This window comes from Saccoglossus kowalevskii, chromosome 9 (assembly GCF_978046115.1).
Source record: "Saccoglossus kowalevskii chromosome 9, keSacKowa6.1, whole genome shotgun sequence".
Taxonomy (NCBI): Eukaryota; Metazoa; Hemichordata; class Enteropneusta; family Harrimaniidae; genus Saccoglossus; species Saccoglossus kowalevskii.
In genome coordinates, this window is record NC_140649.1 from 28,416,442 (window position 1) to 28,429,877 (window position 13,436).

A 13,436-nucleotide genomic window follows, 5' to 3' on the forward strand; every position below is an offset into this window, starting at 1 on the left:
ATGCGAGTCAGTCGTGTCTGTTCTATCAATTTACACAGTTGTGCATGTGCAAATTTACATTGATGATTTGCTATAGTATTTTGTAATGTAGTATGAGCTTGATATAACAATTTAATATCAATTGTTTATGGTATATGAATTCAATAAAAGTATCCAATTATATTGATGTTACGTAATAGCAATTTCACATTTATTTTTGAAAATAAAGAGCATGAAACAACGTGCAGAAATTGTTAAATAGCTTGGACCCTACATTACTGATTGCAGTTATACTTGCATAATCAATCATTTGAAAAAAAGTGGTAAATAAATATAGCTACTGGCTGACGTTTGATATGTCCGATAACAGAAGCATATAAATACATCTTCAGATGTACTATCAGTTACTATACCAAGACCCGGCTGATAGATAACAATTGTACATTGACGGAAGTGCAGATACAGTTCTATAAAGATGCGTTTAACCTGTTTAGTATTGGTAGCACTTGTGTCTGTAAGTACGCTCTATGTCTATAGACTGTTAATAGGAGCTCTTTCATCAACATGAACGCCGTACGAGCATAGATCGCCTTAGCTATTCAGCAATGTCGCAAACACTATATTTATGCTTGTATTGCAGGTGGTTGTTGTCGAATCAGGTAAGACGTAAAAATAATATTCTTTAAGTAGAGCTTCAATATATTTGAAGTGCTGCACAAATTACAACATTTTTTTTTCTCTCGTTGCCCTCCCTAAGTTTCTAGTGGTCCATCCATATATCTGTTCGTTATATCAGTTCTACAAACTCTGGATTTATTGAGTCATTAATGTTAATATGATATTGTAGTATAGACATTGAAAATAAGATTAAATACCATAACCAAACAATATTGACAAATCATGCATATTTAAATTTTGAATATATTTCATATTCTCAATATTAATTCAAACTCGGGTTATATATTATTAACAGACAGAAATTGACACAGATCCAAAACAAATTATGAGTAAAACGTTGTGAACACGTTTTCAAGTTATAAATAACAAATGTCTTACTATTTATTCGTGCTAGGCGTCACACATAGTGTTACAAAGGTGATGTTTAGTTGATGAATCATGAAGTGAACTGAGTGCACAGTGTTGAAACCAACATTTTAAACATTTTTACTATATTATATGAGACTGAATCTGTTTTAAACTCAGGAAAAAACAAAGTATAAACAAAAAATATACCAACTAAAGCAAAATTGAGGAAGGTTCATTTATGCACATAAATTTTATTAATTTCAGTCGCTCGTCAATACTTGCTAAAACACAAATTAAATTCCACTCCAAAGCAAAATTAAGGAAAATTCACTTATTTTGTTCACATTAAATTGGTCATTTCGGTTGCGAATACTTGCTGCGCATTTCTGACAGTGACAGTCTAATATTTTTGAATGTCACATTGACATTAAAAAAATCATTTATTTATTCCCATCAAATTTATGCATTTCAGTTGCGAATACTTACTGGGCATTTCTGACTGTAACAGTCTAATATTTTTGAGTGTCATACTGACATTAAAAAAAATCATTTATTTATTCCCATCAAATTTATGCATTTCAGTTGCGAATACTTGCTGGGCATTTCTGACTGTAACAGTTTAACATTATTGCACATCGTATTGACATTCAAAAATTCATTTATTTATTCACATTAAATTATCTTAGATATCCATTCTAAATCAACTCGCAACAGACATGGTTATAATTTTTGAGCTATTTTCCAGTGTTATGCTCTTAGATTCCTTCATTTGCTTTATTGGTAGGTAAACAACCACACATTGTGTTAATATTAGCAGAGGATCTAGGGTGGAATGACGTAGGATGGCACAACCCAGATCTCAAGATGCCTATCCTCAATCAACTCGCCGCTGATGGCGTCATATTCAATCAATCATACGTCCAGCCTGCATGTACACCGTAAGTGTCAACACTATTAATGTTGCTGGTATGTAGTTATAGATTGTACAGTGAACTTTACTATCAACAAATAACCTGTACATCTGCTTAATTATGTTTTACATGTATGTTTTATTCTTCAGATCAAGATCTGCTTTATTTACCGGTTATTATCCGTTCAAAATTAAAAGACAGGTAATTTGTAATTTGATAACACAATTATCTGTATTCCCAGATAGCGTGGGTCTCTGTTGATACAATTTCAGTTTGTCTATCATTTACAACTAAATGTCTAGTATGCGCAGTATATACAGAGTTAAAGACTAAGCTGACATAAAATGGCCCGAATAATGTTACACCTCCCTGTTGACTTGACATGATGAAGATGTAGAAGACTTTTTCAGGGGGTAGCATTCAAGCAATTGTTTTTCATAGAAGGATTATTTTAAAACATATTAAACTATATATTTGATTAAAGTTTATAATTCACACTAAGTACTAGTTTGTTTTACGTTTGATGCAACATTTATGTGGTTACATTTTTGTTCCCACTAAAATATGTTTTTACATTACAAATTATTAGAATGCGTTAATTCAACAAGAAATTGTTGGCGATGTATTGATCATATTCACCACATTATCTACAATCTCTGAAACGAGTCTACGATTATGATGGGTGATATTTTTGATGTCAGATCTACGATATACACTAATTTGCATATTCATAGAATATTATTATTGACTATTTAATTGTTCATACAATTTCTTGTGAGCAATGTTTGACAAGTAGCCATCTAAACATGACTGTGGTTATTTATTATTGAAAATACATGCAAATATGCACATTTCGAAGTAACAGGTTGTTATTTTGATCGATTGCCATTCATGATTACTTCTTAGAATAAAAGTATAAAACATTCATTTTGAATAACATGTGGCACAATATTCTACTACACCTTTAGTTTTTATTATTGTTATTTACAGCATCAAATGCTGTTCACTCTTGAAGCTGACGGGCTTTCATTAGATCTTAAGATATTACCAGAAATGCTGAAAGATGTTGGGTATCTAACTCACCTTATCGGAAAGTAAGTAGACTACAGAACACATCGGCTGAATTAAAAAATGCATATGTACTGCTGTACTGTGGGCTTGTGCGATTAAAAAATTAAAATCAAAATATATATGAATTTATGGTTATGGTTTAAACCATCAACTACATGCTAAATAGATGATGCATCCACAATTTAGTTCCCTTAGCCAATTGAAAATTTTATATTATCCAAAATGGCAGCCAAAATTGGGACATATCAGCAGACGCAGACGCTTCAATGCAGTATATACAAACTTTGGATTAACGTGTATAGCATAGCAGTTACGAAGCAACAGTCAAATTATTCTGAAGTTGTTTATTCCTTGGTAGATAATATAAGACTGATGGTAACACAATTATTTCTTATTGTCTAGATCCCTGATGTATTACCACTGAACCACGTCACCAATCTACATTTTAAAAGTGCATCAGTAAACATTAGCTCCTAGTTATCAACATTGAACATATTTGGATCAATAAATATAATGTGATATATAGAGGATATACTAGTATATGAATCAGGTTTACTCTCTGTAGCAACCCATCGCATTGGAAGATGGTGGATAGCGCAACAACCAACACTTTATCATGTTTTTTCATAATCAAGCGTGTGTGGTTTTTATTCATAGGTGGCATTTAGGATACTGTAAGGAGGAGTATCTTCCAAATAAACGTGGTTTTGATTCTTTTTATGGTTGGCTGGCAGGGGGGACCACCTTATACACTAAAGAGAATACACTCGGTAAGTAAAATAAAGTATGGGAAAACCGTATAGACTGCGACCAACAATGTTCAACTGTTTTAAAGTTAGAGAATATTTACAATCAACATAAAAAATGTCAAGACTTCAAAAATACATTTCCACCTACGAGCATGATGGTGTTTCATTTTTTCTTACTCCATACTCCACGTTGCCCAGTGTGTTTCGTCATATTTCATTTGTTTCGCTTTGCATTAAATTTTATATCACTCTTGGCTAGCATTACGATTTTCTCTTCATAAATTCCAGCTAGGATCTTACAATTCTTTGCCTAGATCTCTGCTTTTGGTGAATTCTGAATGTTTCGTCTCATTATTTGTACACTAGAAATATTCGGATGAGGCATTACCAGGCAGAGCTAAATTTCATTCATTTTATCCCCTTTAGCTTCAGGATATGATTTCCGCGACAACACCGGAGTGGTACAAGAAAGTGACACGTATCTCCCAGTGAGTAATGTCGAAAATCGGTGTTTTGTCTCTTTGGTTACAAACTTTAGTCACTAGGGTGAATTTATATCACACAAGGTTTGCAAATGCACAACTACAAGATATCAAATATGCTCTATTCAGTTTTATATTAAACCGAATATTGTCAGCTTCCAGAAGGAGTATAACAATATCAGCACCATATATACGAATATAACACAGATCGTAGTGGCGACGGTACCGTCTACCTGTTTTAATTAGCTCCAAATTGGAAATTTCTCAAGTCAATCATCTATTGGTAGACCAAACACGCTCTACATGGCTTTTTTAATCTCCAATCATACATGAAATTGTTTTAATCAATTTGCTACTTTAAAGTCATTCCTTCAATTGACTTAAGTTCACATTACATAAAACCGAACATCACTACATTTTCCTCTTTTTGAGACTTTTGGTAGCAACGGCAAAGAACGCATACTTGGACTGGATCAATTGCCCTCTGCGAGGCACTGAATAGACTACGACACCTTGCGATCGCCGCAACGACTAAATAATTTGTTTACACAAAACAACCGGGGATTTTGGCACAATGTTGAATAATTAATGATATAAGCATATTTTGAAAATATCAGGTTGCACAATAATCTATGCACATTTTTATTTTTTTTAATTTAAGAGAAATTAAGTGTAATAGAATAATGTAATGATATTTTTGAAATTGTACTTATTTTTTTCCTCTCTAAAGTTCATGACTGCTGAAAGAGCAGTAGATATAGTAATGGGACATTACAAGGAATATCCACTATTTCTTGAGTTCAGTATGGCCTTACCTGGAAAGAATCTTGAGGTAACTTACTTATTTTTTATATATACAGTAGACTACCGACAATGGTACAACAATTAAGAATTAGATATACTAGAACGATATCCACTGCAGAGTTTTAGATTATATTAATAACGTGCATGTGTGGTTGTTTCCTAGGTACCCCAGGAATATGAAGATTTGTATTCCGATATCGAAGATGATCGAACCAGGAAATTTTATGGTATGTATAATTTAAACATCCTTGTATCTAGAGACACTAAAATACCGAATCATAATCAATTACTAACATGGGGATTGATATGTACAATGGAACCAAACAATTTCATAATATTCAGACTTGAATGACAAAAGTCCGTTATATACAAGGTTTTTTTAGTAGTATAAAGTCTTCGGGCTGTTCTGATTCAGAATTGTGTAAATCCGTTATCAATAAGCAATTTTCCTAATTATCGTCAATCTAAAATGGCTGCCATGATGAAGTCAATGTGCTTCATGGGTTTTGCGCTCCGTCATCTAGATGCCAACAAGTCCATATCTAATTTGCATGTATATTTAGGTTCAGAAAATGGAGTAATCGTTTATACATTATTCAATATGTATAAATAAACACCATTCGATTATCATTGTATAGAAGCATTCCATTCTGAAATAAAACAATAGATTTAAAAAGAGTTGTATTGCTGCGATTGATTTTTTCTGTTGAATTACTCAAAGAGCATTTCAAGTAATTTATTCACACTATACTGAGCATCAATATGTAAATAATTCAAAATCTCATGGTCATAAAAACTGCTCCCTATCTTATTTCACTTGTATATTTCAGGTTCGCCACAATTTTCTTAATCACAAAAAATTTCATGACGTTGTAAATGGTTTACCCCAGATTGATTAGTACCGATGAACAATAGCCAGAAGTTTTACAAAAAAACACTATTATCTGTGGTTGAATAGAAAAACATTATATTATTTTACTTTTTCAGGAAAGTTGTCTGTGATGGAATTCAATTGGCCTTTTGGTGGATGCGTTGAAGACACGTGGAATGTGGGACGATACGCTATTTATATTCACATCTGACGTAAGTAATCAATTTCCGTTTTTGCAAATCTAATGTGTTTAGTCATTAAACATGTTTTGGTATATGTTCACTTCGTTTTCTTTTCGTTGCCATGAGTTTTACTGGACAAATAGTTTAGTGATTATTTGATGAACTATTTTTACTTGACTTCTCATCCGACTCAGATTAATTCTTTATAGCACAATGTCCGTTTGATTATGTGCATTTACACAGAATGGAGCCATGGCATCTGCATTCGGGTCAAATTGGCCATTACGGGGAAATATTTTAACACTGTTTGAAGGCGCTACTCGTATACCAACATTTTTCCATGGGAGTATGTTGAAGAAGACTGGATACGTAAATAACGAGTAAGTTACTGGTAGTTAATCACAGTGTTGCTCACGACTGAATTTACGTTCCCTAAATATGCCACCATTTACAATCCGTAAAACTATAGTGTAAGCTATATTTACTGCTCGTCCGATAATATCTAATTGTTTATGGTGTATGGCTATTTTGTGTCAAACAAGTTTGGTGAAAATAATGTATTAGGTAGTCGGCGTCAGTGGCAATATAAAACGTAATTGTTGCTGCGCAATTCAGAAGACCGGTAAATAATTTGCATGGACCATCAATGTAAAAATCAATGATTATACATAAATAAAATACGAGTAATAGACATCAAAGTGTTTTGGCTGAAGCTGAAGCCCGAAACTTCAGGGGTATCTTCAATGTGCTAATCAATTGTGAATTGTACCAATTGTGAATACACTTAACTCGTAGGCACCTGTATTTGTTTTCTCTGTTTGAACAATCGATACTGATTTACATATATGCCATACACGCGTTATGCAACTTTTTCGCGTAAAACAATGTAATAATGAAACAACAAGTATACCTGGCTGTACATGGTATGACATACGTTTTAACATGGGTCACTCATTGTTTTTTCTTCAATCACCTCCCATGCTCAGTCAGTAGAGCGACACCCCCACTATTTGAATGATCCAAAGAAAAAATCTCCGTAAATCTGAAGATTACGTTGTACTGTAACATGAGAGCTGTCCGGATGAATTCCGCGAAAAGTTCACCCACTAGTTAGATTTCAGATTACATCAGGGTAGTTTTAGGCTACCCCCATATATCCTCGCCTTACACCTAGAGTTTGTACTGACCAAACACGATCAAGAGGTTCGGTTGATGTAAGTGTGTACACGTGTTAGGGTCTTTGTTTTCAATGAACATATTAAAGTATCGTAGGTTTATGACGTTACAATGCTAATTATGAATATTCGTAACAACATGCACGTGATATGATTCGAAAGCCGGCTGACATCCTGGTAGATCAAATGACAATATGCTGTCCTTTGAGCTTGGAGTTGAAAATAAAGACGTTGACGTTGTAACTAGGTGGCCCGTCGACAATGCCCGGCAATGAATCAATTGGCCAGCGAATGATGCGCGAAAACACGTCACTGCTGTAACTTATGTTAATTTCCCTTTGTTTCTTTTAGGTTAATTCACATTGTCGATTTGCATAAAACAATAATTGAATTGGCTGGAGCTAAAACTGGTAAGATTTTAAAACTATTTCAAAATACGTTCCATTGTAGGTCACTTTAACTATAGTTTCTATAATCTGCATTGTATTGTACTTGACAGAGTGTGATATTGACGGTATGGATATGTGGAAGACAATTTCAAAAGGTGAACCATCGCCAAGAACAGAATTTGTATATAATATCGATGATAACGAGTTGTCCCCTGGTGCTGCCATCAGGTAAGTGTTAATACAATGCGCGTGGGTGGGTGTAACTATGTTTAAATTTGGTTCGTAAACCTTCTTTATTTCCAACATATACAAGATGGAAACTTTGCAAAATATTGATGACCCAGAATGTACCAGCCATTGAATCCGTAACAATGACGTATACAGTAAGAAAATGTGCTATTTGTTTTTTTCGTGTTTTCGAGTTTGTGTAAGTTTCATCACTGAGGCGCGTTGAATGCCATTACATTCGTCATTGTGAACGCCCAAGAGTCATGTAATTGACAAAGTATACACTTTATTTCTAATATTTGTGCCTCTATTTGTGGTTCGTATAAACTACAAACAAATGAATTAAACTGTTTTTTGACTGTCAATTGAATAATAATATTGTGCTACATACAATCTCATCCTGACTCGTGTTCCGCATGTTTTTTAGGGTTGGGGATTATAAATTGATTACAGGAAACCCGGATTTAGTGTATCCTTTTCGATTGTTGAACAGATCAGGTAAATATATTTTCAATATAACCCAATGGATTCAATATGCAGAAAAATTACTGTATGGTTGACACTGAAGGCAGTACATTTATGTATTTCAATGGTAATTGCATTATATAATGTATGTCAATGTATTGGTATTTCAGGTGATTGGTACAACTATGGTGACGAACCTATTAGCGGGTTTCCCATTCCTCCAACTGGAAATGAACCACCCCCAGCAAACGTGACATACTTGTTCAATATCATAGGTATGACTGACGTAACTTAGGTTGGTCGTGTGATCTTGGCATGTATGGTTTGGATTGCGATGATCATCGCATCCTATAGCATAGTGTATGGTTCTGTTTTTTATTCTAAAGAGCGGAAATAATCTTCTCGGAGCAAATCAGCTAATACCATAATGTCACATTCGCAATCAATCAGGAACGGCTAGAGAATTCCCATGTTGTATTCAATCGAAATCTGACCATAGTAATAGCCTTGTCATCATTACTTTCAAAGAGGTAAAATATTAATTGAACAAACAGATTCATGGTAGTAAACAGCTTTAGTTAAGGTATACTTGTATACCATTATATATGAAAATAGTCACTTACATGTAACCCTATTGTGTGTAATAGCTTATCTGATTTGACTTAAGTTTATAAGCACATATCCACTTCCAAAACTCATTTTCCATCATATCTAAAAATTGAAATTTTGATGGTATTTATTTTATCATGAAATATTATACGTTATTTAACAACACGATGTCTTCTTTCAATGCAGATGATCCCGAGGAAAGAAACAACCTCGCCGAAGTATATCCCAACAAAGTAGCAGAATTACGTCATCGCTTGGATGAGTATCGTGAACATCTAGTTCCGCCTGGACCCCGAATATTTGACCCAGCGGGTGACGCCGTGAATTTTGGTGGTGTGTGGTCGCCTGGCTGGTGTTAGAAATAATGATGCATATACCATGCTACCCAAGCCTATTATATTATTATGCTACGCGTTTTCACTTCCAGTCTTAAAGAAACATATTAGACTAGATTGAGATTAAGAGGCTCTAAGTAGATTAAATATTCAAAACAATATAAAACATTTGTCTGTTTTATTTAACAACACAAGAGTTCACTTGAATTGGGATGCATGCTGCAGTCATGGTCGAACAGTATTAGCATCATATACAGTAAATTACAACTACCTCATAAAAGCTTGACAGGTGGATTATGAAGGTTTGGGCTGGGAACGAGAAAACAGTGTGAAATTCACAGAAGACCCAGATAAAGTGTTAGCACAAGTTACCACAGCCAAACGTCCCCATAAATACATATAAAGCTATGATAAGGATGACAGGCCACAGGTGGCACAGAGGCAATTTAGGAGTTGGTCATCACGGAAGTGGATGCAAGTCTAAGAGCAAGACACAGAGAATGCAGAATGCACTGATGTACATGTGCTAAAAATGCCGAAGAAAGAAAGAAAAATTACTATATATATGTGAGCCACACCACTCCCATACTACTACAATATATGTATACCATTCTATTTATATATGTGAACCAGACCATTCCCATACTACTACAATACATATATACCATTCTATTTATGTATGTGAACCAGACCACTCCCATACTACTACAATATATGCATACCATTCTATTTATATATGTGAACCAGACCACTCCCATACTACTACAATACATGCATACCATTCTATTTATATATGTGAACCAGACCACTCCCATACTACTACAATATATACATACCATTCTATTTATGTATGTGAACCAGACCACTCCCATACTACTACAATACATGCATACCATTCTATTTATATATGTGAACCAGACCACTCCCATACTACTACAATATATGCATACCATTCTATTTATGTATGTGAACCAGACCACTCCCATACTACTACAATACATGCATACCATTCTATTTATATATGTGAACCAGACCACTCCCATACTACTACAATACATGCATACCATTCTATTTATATATGTGAACCAGACCACTCCCATACTACTACAATATATGCATACCATTCTATTTATATATGTGAACCAGACCACTCCCATACTACTACAATACATGCATACCATTCTATTTATATATGTGAACCAGACCACTCCCATACTACTACAATACATGCATACCATTCTATTTATATATGTGAACCAGACCACGCCCACACTACTACAATACATGCATACCATTCTATTTATATATGTGAACCAGACCACTCCCATACTGCTACAATATATGCATACCATTATATTTATGCTTGTGAACTAGACCACTCCCATACTACTACAATATATGCATACCATTATATTTATATATGTGGACCAGACCACTCCCATACTACTACAATACATGCTTACCATTCTATTTATATATGTGATTCAGACCATTCCCATACTACTACAATATATGCATTCCATTATATTTATATATGTGGACCAGACCACTCCCATACTACTACAATACATGCATACCATTATATTTATATATGTGATTCAGACCATTCCCATACTACTACAATATATGCATTCCATTATATTTATGCTTGTGAACTAGACCACTCCCATACTACTACAATACATGCATACCATTATATTTATATATGTGATTCAGACCATTCCCATACTACTACAATATATGCATTCCATTATATTTATATATGTGGACCAGACCACTCCCATACTACTACAATACATGCATACCATTATATTTATATATGTGATTCAGACCATTCCCATACTACTACAATATATGCATACCATTATATTTATATATGTGGACCAGACCACTCCCATACTACTACAATACATGCATACCATTATATTTATATATGTGATTCAGACCATTCCCATACTACTACAATATATGCATTCCATTATATTTATATATGTGAACCAGACCACTCCCATACTACTACAATACATGCATACCATTCTATTTATGTTTGTAAACCAGACCACTCCCATACTACTACAATATATGCATTCCATTATATTTATATATGTGAACCAGACCACTCCCATACTACTACAATATATGCATACCATTCTATTTATATATGTGAACCAGACCACTCCCATACTACTACAATATATGCATACCATTCTATTTATATATGTGAACCAGACCACTCCCATACTACTACAATATATGCATACCATTCTATTTATATATGTGAACCAGACCACTCCCATACTACTACAATATATGCATACCATTCTACTTTAAATGGTTGGTAGAGGACGTGTTTTTTGAACGCTCCTGCTCTCGGCCAACTGGAGAGTCTTTTCCTATCTTTGCAAGCACAGTGCTTCTTTTTTAACGTTTCTAATTGTTGTATATAGTGTTACTGGTTGTCTGTGTGTATTTAATTTTTTAATTTTGTTGGTCATTTTATCGTTTTTGGTGTGGTTTTTTGTTTGGTTGTGAGTCGGAGCTAAGGCCGGCCAAGATGGCGGCCGCTCAAACAAAGGCTTCGACCACACCTGCAATGAATCTAAGGTTCGTTGCGAAATTGTTGACGGAATTTCATGTCGTCAGTGTCATGTGTTGACATGGTCTGTGCTTATGCGATGGTTATTTGGGATTTTTCTATCTCGGTTGAACCACTTGTGCGTCCATCCACCAAAATGGTTTTATCAAATGTTCCGCCATTCCTACCAAATATATTTATACGTCGGGCCCTTGCTCCATATGGACGAGTTATGAGCGGCATCAGTATTATCTCGTTTGGTTGCAAACGACCTACTCTAAAACATGTGCAATCATTTCTCAGGCAGGTTTATGTACACCTTAAAGATACTAACATTAACGGTCTATTGCCAATCGTATATGATATACAAACGTATAATATCTAAACTGTTCAAATAAAGAGACTATTGATATGCAAAACAAAGAAAAAGAACACAATGACAACAAAATGCAAACTGAGACAGGTGTAACTGAAACAAACACAGCAAATAATAATGACTATCAACAATAGTGACTGCTAACCCTTTGTTATAGATGACCGGTCAGGCATAATGTGTTAATCACCACAGAATCAAACGATGATAACGTTCTCAGTAAAATGGACGATGATAATACACAGTTGAACAGGTGTAAGAAACGCGCGCGGTCATCCGTTAGTGGTGAAAAAATTGAGTGAAAATCGATATAATACTAATAATGAAAATGTGATTGCATCAGTTGAAGAGAGGGTACAAACCACTCCCTCCGCCCCTCTCCCAACCCCATCTACATCATTGAAACCTCCCATTGAGAGTCGCGTGTACGCATGGGTGACCATTTCCAGCCAACCTACCTTTGCTGAAGTTGCAGCTATCAAGCCGCAAACGCCACCCCCATCCCCGCCTCTGGCCCCTGCACCTTCTATTGTTACAGCGAACGATACGCCTTTGTCTACTTCCCCGCCAGCTTGCATAGATGAATCACCCAGTTTTTCACCACTGGACTCATTTTCAAACTCATCAGAGTCATCAGTTGTTACAGGAGATATTTACATCACTCCCAGTGACTCGGAAAACAAAACCGGAGACATAGAAGACGACGACAACGGTGAAGATGAGGGGCCAGTTGTTTCTGGTCTCGGGGATAACGAGTCTCAGATATCAAATGAGGCAATTAGACAATTTCTGGCAGCTACACTACATTCCAGAAAATTCATTGAAATGTGCTTTGATTTACGAATTATCGTTATTCCCAGAGACTGAACTCATCACAAAAAATCCGTCCCGCTAAACTGATCAACAAAATAAAAAAGTATATTTTAACAACGGGAGAATTTGTAGAATTTGTATAACTTTTATGTCCATTACTTCGATATATATTTTCTTTCTTCTCATTGTCATGGCAGTTTCCATTTCAGGAATTACTTTAAATGTTAATGGCTGCCGTGATTCCATGAAAAGGTACAGAATCTTTGAATTTTTGAAACTTTGAAATTTTTGAAACTTTTTGCTGGAAACTCATCCATTGGCTTCCGATGTCAATGCCTGGTAAGTTGTATGGCAAGGTATCGGTTTGTTTTCCCATGGTCCTACCAATCACGCTGGTGT

At 34.9% G+C, this 13,436-nt stretch overlaps 1 pseudogene across 1 annotated transcript; it reads left to right on the forward strand.

Moving 5' to 3' along the window:
• The first annotated feature begins 444 nt into the window (after positions 1-444).
• Positions 445-9,442, forward strand: LOC144361226 (arylsulfatase B-like; annotated as a pseudogene). The gene is made up of 16 exons (XR_014930676.1): positions 445-493; positions 620-638; positions 1,790-1,943; positions 2,066-2,117; positions 2,907-3,010; positions 3,645-3,757; positions 4,163-4,224; positions 4,949-5,050; positions 5,186-5,249; positions 6,010-6,105; positions 6,319-6,455; positions 7,602-7,660; positions 7,750-7,867; positions 8,295-8,365; positions 8,503-8,607; positions 9,128-9,442. The product of XR_014930676.1 is annotated as an arylsulfatase B-like (transcript).
• Positions 9,443-13,436: the final 3,994 nt, after the last annotated feature.